Source organism: Hylaeus volcanicus, chromosome 3 (assembly GCF_026283585.1).
Source record: "Hylaeus volcanicus isolate JK05 chromosome 3, UHH_iyHylVolc1.0_haploid, whole genome shotgun sequence".
Taxonomy (NCBI): Eukaryota; Metazoa; Arthropoda; class Insecta; order Hymenoptera; family Colletidae; genus Hylaeus; species Hylaeus volcanicus.
Genome location: NC_071978.1, coordinates 18,442,697 through 18,456,082, shown reverse-complemented (window position 1 = coordinate 18,456,082; position 13,386 = coordinate 18,442,697). Strand labels below are relative to the sequence as shown.

Here is a 13,386-nt window from a genome sequence, read left to right as displayed (position 1 = left end):
AACAGGCGACTAATGAATTCACTTCAATAGAAGCGGGTAATACAGGAAACACCAAGAAAAGGCACAACAACATTTTTAACTCTTCAAGCTACTAGCCTACTAAGAACTGCGATATCTTCTTTGATCATGATCCGTTCTTGAATCGCGATACTGTACTATTGGATCGATTTATAAATAACTTCCGTTACAGGTAACGAATATGGTAATAATCATGCTGCCCCCTGCAGGAGGCAATTCTTAATTGATCTTCTGAATGGAAGCAAGTGATAATCAACGACGGTGATTATATAATAAATTAAAATTTATTATGCAGTAATGTATATATATATATATTTGTATATAAATTAACAAAAGGAAGTTATTTATGGATCGATCCAATACCACCCTCATGAGATCTGCAAGTAATTGTATTAATGCAATGTAATAGAATAATAATACTATCTTTAATAATAAAAATATAGAGATAGCTTCTCTAATCAGGGCTCGTCTCTCTGAATTTCATCCTATGGTTCGTCCTGTGATATTATCGCTGTAATCTTAGTCCACTTTTCATTCAAACTAATATCTTCTAATATTTTTGCAATTTCAGAGTATCATCCACGTTCTACAAACTCTGATTTACCTTAGCTTTCACGACATCTACTACAACCTTTCTAAATTTTCCTCTATGTTATTGTGAACCCACACTTCCATCCTAAGACATACAAAATCCAATGGATTTTTTAAACGAACTATATTTAAAATTTCTTGCTCTACAAGCTTATCTATCTCAGCTCCAATATCAGTCCAACTTCAAATTCGAATTGAAATACTAGTCACATGTATTCAAGTTAGTAGTATTTGTTATTTAACTCCTAGTTCTTCTTACTAATAGTCAATTACACCAGACTGTTGTTAGGATAGAATTGAATAACTAATAACGGTCATTCATAGCTAAGAAAGTTGGAGTACACCTTAAAGATCCAACAAACAACAGAGTCTCAATGACCAATTAATTTCTTATAAAACGAAAATTTCGGAACTATCTCTGCCACCACCAATGATTCTTATCATTAAATTATCTGCGTGGACATCCAAGTTACTGAGTTTGATCATCTTTGTTTCGATCTCGTGGTTCGTCCTAATAATGGTCCATTACATGCAGTTGTTGTTGGCATAGGTCTGGTAATGGTTATTGTCTGACAAGCAAATTGGAGTATGCCCTGATGATTATTATTTTAACGTCTTGGTGACTAGCCAAGTCTCAATGATCAGTAGTGTCTCGTTATACGATAGCTACTGGACTATTTCTGCCGTTCACCGATGTGGTCATTGGCTAAATTGTAATAGTGGCAATTGCCATTGGTGTAATTATCATGAACATCCAAGTAGCTGAGTTTAATAATGTTTAATAATCTTTGTTATTGAATTCGAAGTTGACGCACTTTGTTATGTCCTATACGTCAGACTGTTGATGAACATGCCCTGAAACTTATTATCACTACAAACTCTTACACCAAGTTTCTGATAGGACAAATCAGGTATCGAACATTGTTAGTGAAGCAAACTAGAGCACGTCCAAAATGTTTTAAGAATTATTGTCGTTAGTCAATGGTCCACAAAGTTCCAATGATCGATGATTAGCCTATTACATGAAAGCTAACGTCTATATATCCGTCAATGTAATCAGTGTCTAATGTCTATGCATAACACTGATTATGACCGGTCTACCCACGCTGAACATCCAAGTTACCAAGTTTGATATACTTCATTCTCAATCCAGTATTTCATTAATCTTCCTGCGTCCATCGGACAGTTACTTCCTCCCAATGTTTAATTTAGCATAAGCGCATGCATTAAATCCGATTCGATTAACTGGTGATTCATGGTACGGAAGCTTTCGGACTATTTTCTCAGCTAATTCGATCACCTGTTTGCAGCACGACAGCGTGACGATGGCGGGACTTTTCGAAGCCATGAAAGCCTCTTGCTGTCCACATTCTCAAGCCTAATTGAGGAGCACGAGCGTAAATAAATAATAGAATTTAGCCAATGAAACCCGTTCAACGTCGTTGAAATAGGTCCGAGCACTGACCCCACGGGCTTCGATCCGTCGCGATTCCACGCTTAATTGAAGCACTATTCGCGCCTGTGCTCACAGTGTTCAACGTTTCTCTACCTCCTGTGTGACCGAAGCACCCACGTGCAATTTTAATCTATGCGCGTGCCTGCATTCGGCACCGTACGCATGTCGCTAACGCGAACCATCAGGACACGATACCGTTTGCCGATTCTGTTCGTCGATTCCGCTTGGGCGTCCCTTTGCATTAAGATTCGGATCGCATGCTTTGTCGAGGTCACCCAAAGATTTTTAGACTAGGTGTGAAAGCGATGCAGCTGCCTAAGAATTAGTTTCAAGGAAAAGTTGGACGATTTTGGAAGCTTTTCTACTTTTAAAAATGACTAGCGATAATTATCTATCGAGCTATCATTTTTAAATGTATCTCTGGTATGTTTTAAATACATTTTATATACACTTTCAATACGCTAAATGTGTTTTAAATGTATGAAGTACAGTACAAGTCCATGAAATAGATTTTAGGAATATATGTATAACACATATATCAAGTACATCAGATACATATTAAATCGACAAAGATTATTATAGAAACATTTCAAAAGTATAAAATATATTTTATATAGATTTCAAATACACAAAATGTATTCAAATTAAGATATTTTTATTATATTTGACATTGAACATATTTTTGTTATGCAAAATGTATTTAATGTATAAAATATGTATTTTAAAAATATTTCAATCATATAAAATATGTTTTATATATATTTCGAACACATAAAATGTATTTAAACACATACATACATTTCAAAAGCATGTCAAACACATGAAATATATTCTATATATAACTGAAGTACATAAAATATATTTTATGTGCATCTCAAACATATGAAATACATTTTAGATACATTCTAAATACATGAAATACATTTTCAACATGTTTTTGTTAACATATTCTGCTACAATATAAACATTATTCACAGTATGAATGAACGAACATATCTTTTGATCTCGATTTTATATAAATAACTTCCATTATTATAAATTATAAGTGCGTTGCACTTATATTTTTTAAATATTGTCGATACATTTAAGATTATCGAACGGTTGCCGCAAACGTTATGCAACGTATTTTTCCGTAGCAACCAAGACAATTACGCCAATGTGTCGTTTGCCCCAGAACGATTGTTGTCTGCCGTAGGCGTTAATATCAAAGAACACAGTCAATATAAACTGATGACATTTTCAAGATTAATGACGCAAGCCTGTTAGCGCACTGTTTGCCGACGCAATTCAGCCATGCTTGCGCCAGGCAATTCCATTATTATATTGACGAAGGGAGTCTGTCTTTATTTTTATGTGCCGATACCAGAAAATTGAACTTATTAAATTGAATTTCGATTAATGGCTGCTCGCCATTACTCATCACACTCGTTACACATTATTCGCGAGCTTCGTAGTTGATATTTCATCGATATTGGCGCGCATGTTTACACAGTAAACCCTGGCACGAGAAGCGTGCTTTAATTGGGATAAACTAAATGCGAAAATGTAATTGAAACGGTTCACCGGAATATTTTCAAATACTCTCGAGCGTTTAAACTTTTAATTTGCGCACGGTTCCCATAGATTTTTTACGTAGTGAACGTTGATTGCGTGCTGATTATGAAACGCAAACAAAGCGTTTCGCAGAGCTTATTTCAGACACACCGTGAAAGGTATGCTTCAGATGCGCTAAAAGGGATTAAATTCATCTACATAAACATTTAGAAACCTACGCGAGCGGTTTATAACTTTTAATTAACGCAGTTTTTAAATGTTTTTGGCGCAGTCAATGGTCGTTCTACATATTCTCAGAGCGGGAGGAACGTACATTTGAGAAAAATTTGGTTGAACGAAGTTAGATTAATTAATGTACATACACTTTTAGTTGTGCAATTAAGGAATGCGAGTTAATTACTTTTGGAGTAGAAACAGTTTACTTAGAAACTTAACGTGTTGGTTTATATAGAATTACTTGTTTGAATTATTATATTTTTTTAATAACGAAGTATGCATGTTAGTATACATACACTTTTACTACTATACTACATACTATTTTACTTTTTTAATACCGAAAATAATTCAATTCTGAAGCTGAACATCGCAAATTTGCATGGTTAGGGGGAAGATAAAAATTACAAAATATGTTTTGAAATATCAATATTGTAAATATGTAGTGTATAAAATAAAAAGGTATTCATAATTTTTCCATAACCAGGAATAGAATTTAAAGTGAATTCACATCAGCGGTCGCAAATGTGTTAAGAAAACAATTTATAATATCTATGTAATTAAAGAACCATATTATTTCATAAAGATTGAACGCCTAACACAAGCTTTAATTTCCATTGTAAACAAAAAGTCTTCCAAACTAGAAAGATTTATTACAAATCGCAAAACATAATCAACGCGACCCACCGTTTGAATTTTTGATTCGCTTATCGAACGTTGTTCAATGATCACCAACACGTCAATTACGACCCCATCACTTCGCATTATAATAATTGGCGCGCAAATACGGACAGTAGTCGATGTGTCGCCGTTGATATGAATATTAATCTAGATTGCAAGTAATGCTTCGTAATTATTAACGGATTTGCCTATGTAATCTCTGTCGCGTGCAGAATGAATAATAAAACGGCGCTTGACATATAGTGCGAGAACGTTTCCAATATTTGTCGACGTTCATTTAAGAACCGACGCCGACGTGACGTTTATTTACACCGAAAGCGTTTCAATTAACAGTATTGAAGTTAGATTTAGTTTCCACGTAACCGATAAATAATCACGTTTTATGTAATCATGCATAATTCGGTCACTTAACTTCAAACCTTTCCACATAAAGGTTTGCTCGTAGTTTACATGCTTTCTGGTTGACGTTTTTCACGTGTGTAGACATAACTGCTTGCACGCTGAATAAATTAACGTTTTACGATGCCTGCCAAGTATACGCGGTCGGAAATGGATGAATATTTAAGGAATTCGCAGATTATGCGAGATATACGATATCTTTAATGTTTGTACGTTCTTTTTAGATGTTACTCGCTGACAGTCCCCACGCTTGTAGAGTTTTCTCTTTGAGAAACGAGCAGAGTGTGTTCTGTTCTATTTCATAAAGTAGATTTTCAATTTAAATATGAAATAATGGCGTGTGTTTTCCTTTTTTCAGCTTCTAGATTTATGGGGAGTTTTGGTGTAGAATTATAGGATATTTATTGAACTTTTGGAAAGGTCGTTTTCAGGAAGCATTTATCAGTATAAAGTAGTATACATTCTCAAATTATCGTGCGATATCTTGAGAATAATAAAATTATTTTTCTAGTTTCATTATTAGATAAAGTAACGAAGATTGAATAATATAGTAAAGTTAAATTTGTGTACAATATAGAAATATCACTACAGATACTATTTGTATTTCTAATTTGAACATTATGATTTTATTACTTGCCATGGCATCATGTAATTATTTGAGAATACACGTTACCAATCAGTAGAAAGTTAAGTTTAATTTTAATTTTCAGTATAAGTAACTTGAATTTTGTTTTAGTTTTCTAATCAATACAAATATCATTTTATTCTGTGCCTTATACTTAAGATGTAGAGAAATTTATAAAATGAATAAAACTGCAAAAAAACAATAATATTCACACAGAAAAATGGTTTAAATTCAAATAGATAAATACAATAAGTCTGATTACTTATTATTATTGTATATTGAATTAATATAAGCACTGTTTGGTGTTTCGTTTTCCTAGGGAGCTCATAATAAATTACAGAAACCTTTCCAAGCGTTTGTCCAAATTTAAAATTAAAATTAAAATTAAAAATTGTTCCAAATAAAAAATAGTAAAATATATACGTTTCTTTTTTATTCGTTAAAATAATAGTATAATGTATTTGCAGATATTTTTGCGTCTATGTTGGGTCTGGTGTTGCTTTACTGACCGTTCCAAATGCGGTTTAAAATAAACCGAATCGATTTCTACGAAACCGCAGCGCAAACTACTATCGACACAGCGTTGGCGTTATGTGATATACTAACTTTTCTAACAGTTGCTATCGTTTGCATTTCAGTCAGCAAAGTAACAAGTATTAATACTTTATGAAACTAAAAAAATGAATTTTGAATGTGAGTTGGCAACAAAAAACTAATCTAAATAGTATTTGTAAATTTTAATGTGATTGCATAGAAACAAATTTAAGCCTCGTTGAAATTGTCACAAGTATACATCTAGCGAACGTGTTAAAAATAAACGATACTCTTCATTTTTTTTTTCATAATGTATATAATGTATATATATACATAATGCATATGTAGATTTTTAATCAGTTGAGGTTCTTATTAATGAAAGTATATTTTTGTGACTAACATATTAGCACATGCATTAAACTTAACGAATATAAATTGTATAGATGAAGTTAAATCATATGACAAAGTGGATTATTGCATTTTCCTAAAATCTTGAAGAATTTTGAAATACATTCCTAAAATATGAAGATGGAATTTGCCAGCGTTCCATAGAAAAAAAATATACATATCGAATTGAGTAACCTCCTCTTTTTTGAAGTCGTTTAAAAAATAAGTTTTGCTCTCCTAATACGTATAAGTAGAAAGAATTAAGTTCATTGCCTTGTAATAGATTAGCAAGGTGTTTGATTTGCAGAAACATGTATCCACTTGCAATTGATCCAGGGACGATTACTTCGTGACTTCATAAGATACCCTAAGCGGTATCTAAGGTTGCATAAGACATTAATAGAGTGCTGTTACACGGGTCATGCATTTGCTGATCATTGTGTAAAAATGCTAAGAGTCTACAATGATAGGACTTATTGCACTGGTTTCTGTTACCATTTGCAATTTCTACTTCTAAAAACACGCGATAAAATTGATTGATATCCGAGCAATTTATTCTAATCGTTGGATATACAACTCGTGAAATTTGTATAAAGTGGAATCGATCTAATCTGCCTTTCTTTAATTCTATGTCCTCGACAACTTCTGAACGACGAGGAATCGATATTCTCCGTGAAACGCGATGTGTATATTATAAGTATATAATATATTAAAACATATTCCTAACGATATAGATCTTGCGTCTCATATTTAAAGTAATTGATTAATTCTTTAACCCATTGCCAATCACGAGATGTCTCGTAGTTCAAATTGATTGCAATTATTCAAGGAATCAGTTAATAGACTTTTAAGTCACGAATTATTACAATACAAATTTAATATCACTTTTTATTATCAAAATAATAACCTAGATTACATATCTGTATTGAATCTTGGCGTCCAAGGCAAAACACTTTACATTTGTCTGACAGTGAATGGGTTAACAATATCATATTTCGGCGTGTGTATTAAATAAGCTATTATACGAATAGAGAAAAATTGTTACAGTCGTTTATAGAGTACTCACAATCTGACTTCTATTTTGAAGAAAATTCAATAGTCAACACGTTATAGCATCCTTGCTCAATGTTGTTGAACGGTTGTTTTGATATCTGAAACAAAATTTAGACAACAAATTAGAATGTTGAACGAGTGATAACGATGAAATATTGGCAAAGATGCAATATAATACTATTATAGATACAGATGCAAATCTGAAACATACACATGTTACACATACATGCACATATTTGTGTATTATCTTTCAGAAATCATCTTGATAGAAATTCTCTTTTTTCTTACCCTGTTCTTTCTTTCTTTCTTTACATATATACTTGGTATACCTGTATATTCATATGCATATTTGTTATGCTTATATATTTACTCAGACATATTTAATCTAGTCATTAAACGTTTCGACCCCATTGCTTGGTCTTTTTTTTAGTAACACATCAATTTTTCAAATATAAATCAATAGGAAAGCAATGTTGATACCCCGTCGATTAGGCAAATCACTCTATTGATAATGTAGCGTACTCTGTTGATAAGGTACGATAATGTAAAACACTCTATCGGTAAAACAGTTCATTTTAATGCTAATGTAGAAATCAGTCAACGAACAGAGTGCACTATATTAACGACAAAGTTTCCTAAATTGCATACACTTTTAATCTTTTTCTAATCTAATACCCTGAGTACTTGCAATACGATCGATCTCGTCACTACTCATCACACAAAACGAATGAAGCAAACATTCCCCCCCCCCCCCCCCATCGAAACGTATGAAACATCCCCCAAGTGGACTCTTTCTTCAACGAGATCATAAAGGTCAGCATAACACCGCGATCTCTGGGCGAGTGAAGTCACATCGAGGAACGCAAGGTTCACAGGGTACAGAGAGGGTAACGAGGACAGGAGAAGAGACGAGACCAGGGGAGTTTGGCAATGCGACAAGCGCAACGCTGAAATTAGCAACCAGAGGTAGGGAGTCCAGGTTATAGTTAGCTCCTCTTATAGTTAGCCGCTGACTAGCTCTCTGCAGAATGCGAAATAGATCTCTCATCTTTCTCTCGCTCCCGATTTCCTTTCTTCGTGATATTTCTTCCGCTAGCCATTTGTATCAGCGATTCTTTATCTCCTACGAATTTTCAGCCATATTCCTCCTTCGATTCCACCCTTTTTTTCCTTCTTAGCGCTACTCCCGTCTTCCTCGTCGCCACCGCGGGGATCCCGATCCTTCGTCCTTACCGAACCGTTCCATCTCGCTTCGCTTTCGAGTTCTTTGTTTTGTCTGAGGTTTATTTCTGCGCGCCAGTCTACTGCATCGGGATAGTGGACGCTCTTTGGGCGTCTCTTGGCCCAGACTCCGCGGACGCCCGAGCGACGGAATTTTCAGAAAAGAAGGAACACGTTAGCTCGGGTCGGGGAACGAATTCCAGTTGCGAGTGTTATGGGATTTAGGAACGAGGGGCCTCGAACTGGAACCATGAGCACCTGAGATGCTTTCAGGAGAACCCAGGTCCCATTTTAACAGTTTAGCTACCTGTATTTGTACAGTGATTTCTACAAAAAACTAAGATTTTATTTGATGATAATACAGAGTGTCTAATTGATGGGCGTTCTACATGTATGAATACCAGATCAGAATCAGCTCGGAAGGCAAAATCCAGGCAGTCCATCAACGTCTAGTTAAACAAATGAAGAGACAGCTGGTCTCGTCAAACAAATGAAGAGACAGTGAAACAATTAAATTAAATTCTTCGCGTAGGTGAACACCTAGGAATAATATACGTGATTAAACAATGATAACCACCTTAACTGCTAATGTTTAATTTAATTTAATTTTGTTGATATTAAACATTAGCAGTTGAGGTTACTATTGTTTAATTACGTATATTTTCTCTACGTGTTAACTTATTCGACGAATCGAATGTGATACTTTTTAGGATTATACATTGGCCTAAAGTATTCATCAGTTTATTGAAGAAATTTGTCTAAATTAAATGACAGGTTTGATATTTCTAAATATTTCATTATAAATATGTACGTGAAATAAATTTTTAAATTTATAATGAAAAATTTATTTGGAAACATCAAACCTAGTACTCCATCTAACATTTAAGTACCAATAGGGAAATAAATGGATACTCTGTTGAAATTTGAATGCTAATATAAATTTGAAGCGATTCTCTTAGGGTTTGAATGTTGATATATAAATGAGCTATATTAATTCTAGAATTGGAAGATGGATATAGAAATAAAGTAGTACTGTGCTAGAGTCTGCAGAGTACTAGTTTATACATGATATACAAATGAATAAACAATAAATGGGTAAGAAGTAAACTAATATTCTGCTAAGACTTGCATGTCATTACACAAGTAAACTCACGCTCTACTAGCAACATTTATATAATTAAAATGTTCCGATTAAAATGTTTTGACCTAACCCGTATTGGACTTTGCATGTCGACGCAAAAATAAACAGACTCTGCTAAAATTTGAATGCCGGTACGAAAATGAACTGATACTCTCAGAATTTTAATATCGATACACAAACAAACTACATACATTCTAGAGTTAAAATGAAGATACAGAAATAATAAAATAGTCTGCTGATATTTCCACATTCATACACAATAACAATATTGATACTCTTTCTAAAATTGGAAGACAAAATGCAAAGTGCAACTGCACATTTCATTTAAATAAAACTTCATATTTTGCGGTATAAATCAATTCGTTTGGATATTCTCAAAATTTAAATTTAGAAAAGATCTGAAAAGAATAAATACTCAGATAGATATTTTAAACTTCAAAACGCAGGAATTAGCTTCATTCATGGTATTCAAACGACCTACTATCGCGCAACACACTTTATGAATTACATTCTTACATTGTTTAAACATAATTAACGAGGGCTACTGCTCACGTTTACATAAATTACTGTAGTTCGTAATGAAGAACATGTTTTATTCAAAATATTCAAATGCTCTGTCATCGCGAGACACGTGTATATCTTATGAATGACTTCTTCGTGTTTTCTTAACAGAATCGGTGATGAACACTACCCACGTTTGCATAATCTACTCCAGTTCGTTCACGGAAGTCTGTCACTTAAGTAGAAAGCAACTTCATAGAAGAAAATCAAGAAATATATTCTTGTAACATATACAAAATTATTACTTAAAACTTGAGAAAATTTATAAACTTAGAGCTTAAGTGTCCGTGAAGCAGAACAGCAAAAGATATTCTCATATCATCTGGTAATTGAAAGGAAGAGAATGGAGAACCATGACATGGAGTGACATAATATGATATATGTAGTATGGGAAGGAAGGCATACGCTATATTTAGGAATTGTTGGAGGAGTTATTAACTATCCAGCGGAGGCTTTCGATGGTAAGAGTGATGTGTTATTTAAATGAACTGATAATCGAGGATGGACGTTGCGAAAAACAGGAATTTTAAATGAGGAGCTCGGAAATACTGTTTCGCACATTCAAGAACGAGGAAAAAGTAAACAGAGAAGACTTCTTGAAAGAAGTGACAGGTGAATTGGGAAATTTCGTTTAATTTGGAAAATAGTGACTTACAAATAGAACAAAAACTCTTGTTCTTTTTATCAATTTGATACTTTTCTACATCAATACTCGAGTGTCATAATTATAAGCTTCCACATAATTATAATCTTTGCATGTTTTGCCTAAACCTAATATAATTGGCAGAAATATTCAAATAAATTGAAATCCGTTTGATATTCAGAAAAATTAATCTCAAAAACTATCGAGAACTGATTGAGAAATATATTATTTAACAAAAAGCATAATTCTGCGAGAAAGGAACTACAATACATGGAAGGCGGAAGAAACGTACCACTTTTGAAACGGATACGTCGATGTTAAAAGGTAATTCCTAAGACTAGCTGCTTTAATTTACTTCCCAGGAAGAGAACGGTTTAAGTAATCTGCGCAATCTATGTAATTTTTTATAATTTATGCTCTCACTCTCGCCGTATTTCTCACTATTTATGGTCACATGTCGGAATGCTATTAAACCCTCCTTCAACTTCTCATTCGAGTTGGGCGATCAGGAAAGATGATCGCCCGCCGACCAATGAAAGTAGTTTCCCCGTGCGTGACTTCCGCCGGATTCGCGTCGACAGTGCTTCCATTGATAAATAGACAGTCGCACATGCATCAGTGTTCTTCGAGTTAATAATTAGCAAACAACTCTTACACGTGCGCGTGACAATAATGTTTCACAGTGAGGAACATATGAGTTAACGTGTGAGTTTCTGGCTCGATTACAAGTTTTATATTTAAATAACGTATCGACTGTTATAAGGGAATTCTTTTCAAATTTTGTAATAATATAGAATAGTATAATAGACGAATGAAATCTATTTACTGCAGTAAATTAGACAGAACTCTTAATAGTTGAACCATGACCTTGTTAACACTACCATGACCGTTTTCAAACTTTTGTATACAGCCCTTATATACAATATACGAATTATATACAATTGTTTCATGCGTTATTCAATTTAGTTCCATGTAAAATATTTTTGCATTTGATTAAGAAAAGTGTCTTTAAGACTAGTCGTTTGTCCTATCACGGTAGAAATAATTACAAATGAACGTCGATAGGTTTAGTGTTAAAGAGTATTAACTGGTATTATAACGAAGGAAGCATTAACAATGTAAAAGTAAAAATGAAATTGTGTATTAAATAATATACTTTCAACATGTAATGTTATCTTGAATGAATAATCTTAACATAATGATAATAGAGGAAGTAGAACTGTAATGCAAGACTAAAGTAAAATATTGTAATATAGAATAAACTTAGAAGATTAAATTACGAAAACAAAATATTTTGCCGAATGATTAAAACATCAAATGACAATAATAATTTGAATGTAATTGTTCACGGAAGCTTATGTTTTGCAACTTAGAGTTATGTCAAATTCTGTTAATATATTTGACAATTCTATATACTGTATGAAATTTGTATTGTTAGTTGAGACATTACTATCGACTTTTACTGAAGAAGAAAGTTTATGTGGAAGATTAAATTAAATGGTCGAAAGCTTTAAAAGAATTAAAAGACTTGCTTGTTTTGACTAATAGTATGTCAAATAGAGATATAATAAATTCTATCATTAAATTGCTAATATGTTTGTAAGTGTATATGTATGAATATGTATATGTGTGATGGTTATTATCCTGTAACTGAAGTGTCACCTTAAGAATAGTTTCTATTTTGCTGTGTCCAAAAAATGTATTTCTTTACTATCCTCATTAAAGTACCTACATTTAAAAATACACTATTTATATTTTATTTAAAAATTCATATAATTGATATAGTTATGAGCAAAAGAAGTTCTGAAAGAGTCTTTTATCCTGTTCACAAGTTATTAGATCATGAAAGCGATGGGATGGCATTAAATCTTTCCAAACTGCTTCAAAATCTTGTTAAGCTTAACGTTTATTAAAGTGTAAATAAATTAATAAATAAGATTTCCGATTATCCTGTCAAGTAGTTCTTATTATCTTTAATATTTGAAGAATTACCAAAGTCTAACATCAGCAAAGTAGAAACCCTTTCAACTCAAGCTCCCCTACCTTTGTATCCTTTACTATTTTGTATTTACTAGCGTCGCGTGAAATCTTCTGCTTGCGTCAATTTTATTCCGACATTAAAGCACCGTGGACGGACAGTAAAAATCAAAAGTTCCAGAAAATATACGACCGATCGCCGGCCATGCCTGTGAGCCAGCGTTGTTAGAGGCTAATCCGCTTCTCTAATTATGCGGTCTCTTTCGACGTGGACTTTTACGAGAGAGAGAGAGAGAGAGAGAGAGAGAGAGAGAGAGAGAGAGAGAGAGAGA

At 33.3% G+C, this 13,386-nt stretch overlaps 1 protein-coding gene across 3 annotated transcripts in view; it reads right to left on the bottom strand.

Moving 5' to 3' along the window:
• The window catches only part of LOC128873194 (dentin sialophosphoprotein-like), a 172,130-nt gene that overhangs the window by 59,233 nt on the left and 99,511 nt on the right, over positions 1–13,386 (bottom strand). For all 3 annotated transcript variants that reach the window (XM_054116577.1, XM_054116576.1, XM_054116575.1), the window contains one exon: positions 7,525–7,609. The gene's annotated coding sequence lies outside the window, so the exon portion shown is untranslated. The remainder of the gene's footprint in view (positions 1–7,524; positions 7,610–13,386) is intronic.